This window comes from Austrofundulus limnaeus, unplaced genomic scaffold, assembly GCF_001266775.1.
Source record: "Austrofundulus limnaeus strain Quisiro unplaced genomic scaffold, Austrofundulus_limnaeus-1.0 Scaffold11, whole genome shotgun sequence".
Classification (NCBI taxonomy): domain Eukaryota; kingdom Metazoa; phylum Chordata; class Actinopteri; order Cyprinodontiformes; family Rivulidae; genus Austrofundulus; species Austrofundulus limnaeus.
In genome coordinates this window covers 4,444,678-4,448,267 of record NW_013952413.1, presented here as the reverse complement: position 1 = coordinate 4,448,267, position 3,590 = coordinate 4,444,678, and the positions used below count along the sequence as shown (strand labels likewise).

The 3,590-nt window shown below is 37.7% G+C and overlaps 1 protein-coding gene across 1 annotated transcript in view; it reads left to right on the top strand.

Annotated features, from left to right (window-relative positions):
* cpne5b (copine Vb) overlaps positions 1–3,590 on the top strand; it is a 155,510-nt gene that overhangs the window by 932 nt on the left and 150,988 nt on the right. The window lies entirely within an intron of this gene.

The following is a 3,590-nucleotide window of genomic DNA, read 5'->3' as shown; positions in this document are numbered from 1 at the left end:
ACCACCACCACCACCACCACCACTACGCACTCTGATGTCTGATTGTGGGTTTAGCCATCCAAGCTGAGTGAGTTGGAGATATAACAAGCTGGAAGTGCATTATTGATGAGCTTTCTGACCTTCAGGGAAGCTCGCTCCCAACATCTCTCAGCTCAGAGAGCAAAAGCAGACGAGAAATTTTCTGAATTTGAGGTGCAGATCTCGATAAAGGAAGACCAGAAAAGCCAGGTCGTGCATCAATCTAAACGGCGTATTCCGTTAAAGTTGAGCCGACTGAGCTTGTATCGTTACTGATGTGCAATTAGGCGCCATTCAGGTAGATGATGTGTTTCATCCTGACATCTCCCCCTCCAGCATTTATGCAAACGATTCCTCTGGTGGTGTGTATTAGTGTGTGTTGGGATGTATAGGCAGAGTGGTGGTGCACATCCTCTCTGGACAAAAGAAGACGACTGGGGGAGAAGAAACCAGTCATTTAACGGGGAGGGTTGATGCTTTCCTCTCCTGCTTCACTGCAACCCCCCCCCCCCCCAAATCCTGCAGAAAATCCACATTTTCAATGCAAATGATACGAGAGATTAAATCCGCATGTAGCATGCAGTAATTAGGCTCAATGGTCCTGATGTGATGAAGCCCATTGGAAAAGCTTARATAAAAAGAGTTTTCCAGTTTTAATTAGTCTTTATAAAGCTTCCAGTGAGATTCTTGTTTTGTCTTTCATGCAGCAACTRGTTCAGTCTATCCTCAGGTATTCAGTTCAACACAAAACTTTCACTTGTTTTCTTTTGAAGACGTCCATTTTTGGATTTTGAGGTGTTTTCAGACTCATTACGCTCTTCCTGCATCTTCTTTTCATCTTTTTTCACAAATCGGCGTCTCTATTTTTCAGTTTTTCCATTCAGCCTTCTACCAGTGAAATGTTTTTTATATCACAAACTGCAACTCAAGTCTAAAAAGATTTCTCTTCATCAAAGTCTTTATAGTCTGTTTGAATTCTGCAGCTTTTGTTTGTTACCAAACTTTTTTTTGTGAGGAAAAACGGAAGATGTTTTGTGAAGTTCTTTTTGGGCTCATGTTACTGCATCAGCATCTGTTTATATGTGATCTTCAGTTTCTTTGTCTATTAATCTTACTGATTTTGGTGATTTTTTWATTCACCCATTTGACAACGGGTGACTATGTTTTTGCTTATGATATTCTGGTTAAATAAGGGTGGGAGGCCTGGGTGCAGCATGGCTGGTGACCTCGTTAAACAACTTGTTTTATTGATAATAAACCATTTTAATTACCTCCACCATTTTTTCTTGTTGTTGTCTCATTGTGTGGCCCTTGAGCCAGTGGGTTGTAACACCCATTAGACATATTTTAATGAAACTCTCAAAAAATATTCACTGAACGTTCCTCCATAAAGATTATCATTTGGGGTCAATCCAGTTCAAGATGGCCACCGCAGCTAAACAACCAAATACAAACATGGCTTTAACTCTGCCAATTAAAAAAAGACAAAACTTGTATCTGAGTTGTTCACAACTCACAATTTTTAAGCTTCAAAGGCTAGAATTAAGTGTTGGAGTCTCTCCGTTAGCAAAATATCTCTAGAAACACAGTATTAATTTTAACAAAAATATAACTTATTAACCTTTGAAATGAATTCAATTCAAGATGTCTGCCACATCTTTATTAACTTTTGCAAACAGAAAAATGAGATCAGATTTACAGAACGTTCATATTTGATGTGGTCATAGCTGAAAATCATTCTTAACTATATAACATATATTTTAAGGCTTGTAAAGGCCTTAACCTTATTAGTCAAAAACCTTTTTACACTAAACACAATTATATACCTTTGGTTAACAGTCTAATGCTAATGCACAAATTTAAGTCAAAATCATGCTCCCAATTTCACATTTTTGTCTCACCTATTTTAAAGCAAAAGAAAATAATCTGAGCTACATTTTTGCTACTTTTAAACACACAGCAACAAAGTCCTTCCAAATTCTCTAAGTAGTTTTTCCAGATGTTGTGTGAATCAGATCCCTTTTAAAGATCAAAGTTTCTGTGTCTGGCCACATGTTACTCTGAACATGTTCACTGTATACCTCACAGCCATGATGACAGCTGTTCCCCAGGGGTTAATACCCCTTATTACTGGCTGCACCCCTGCTTTTGACAACACACTATTATCAGGGACCGTGTCAAACACAGACGGGTGGGTGGGCACCGGATCAGGGAAATGGCTGGGAGGAATTGTTTTGTGTTTCATTCATTTGGAGAAAAGTAGGAACAGGAAGTTGGAAACATGTATCCTTTTCGTTATTAAGATAAAAGTATTTCTTTTCTCTTGGCTTTTCAAAGGGTTACATTTGTCTCTGTGCTCATAGTGTTCAGAGCATTTTATATAAAGATTTTTAAACTTGATCTTAAGAGAAAGTCTAGGTTTTAAGGTCTTCATTTTAAACTGGTATTTGTAATCCCAAAAAGCTTGTCAGTCAGTGCTCGTAATCTCAGAGGTAAAAACATTCACACAAGTGGATGAACTGAGATATAAATAATAATGATAATGATGACGATGATAATAATAATAATAATGCATTCGTGCTTTTATAGACACTGCTACCACAGTGCTGGCATCCTTCATTCAGGTCTTCCTTAAATCACTGCAAAACTATTTAAAAACAAAATATTGACCTCTTCTTTCTCTTACCAGACAGCGCAGCAGCACAAACAAATGTTTGCGAATCGAACATGGCTCGTAGCCATTCAGCAGTCGCTCAGTCAGACTGAAGAGAAACTGTCTGCCCCCAGCTCTCAGAAGCAAGTCTGGCAGTGGAAGAGAAGCAGCTGCTTAAAGTGATATCAAGAGACAATGAGCTCACTCGGTATGACTTGTTGATCTGTTGAAGGGGATTGCTGCTTGCATAATCAGAGCAAAAAACAAACAAACACAAACAAAATGATAGGCCTATCAATCAACTTGTTCATGATTTCAGACCCTTTTTTATTTTTAAAGAAAAAAAAGCTTCAGTCTCCACATCCTCTGTTTAATTGCAGTTAATAATGGATGAAAGTGTTTCTGAAAGATCTTTAATTGCATTTGTCATGGTTGTTTGTTTTCAACTTTTGGGCATTTTCAAAAAATCCACTACCCTTTCTTTTCAGAAAATGCTGAGCTTTGTGACTTTTTGGGTCAGACAACAAATGAATAAATGATGTAAYCTAGTTGAGGTTTTAAGACTTAAACAAAACTGTGAAGCAACACTAGATCTTTTAACAACACTAGCCACATTTATTTATAAATTTGTTGTTTAATTTGTTGTTTACAGGTTAATTATTTAATTGATAAGAACAACAAATCATTTTTTATTTTGGTCCTTGAAGGCATAGCCTAAGTCTTAAAGCTGTGTGTGGGAAGATTTGGAGCAATTAACATCTTATCCACTGCGTGGAGACACACGGACACTGAGCAGAACCGACCCGACTCAAAGTCAATTGAATAGAACCAAGTTCATGGAGAGGGGCTGAACAGGTGCTGCTGCAGTTAACAGTTATATTTTATAGTCGAGATGTCGAATGCAAGATGGTCCAAAGTG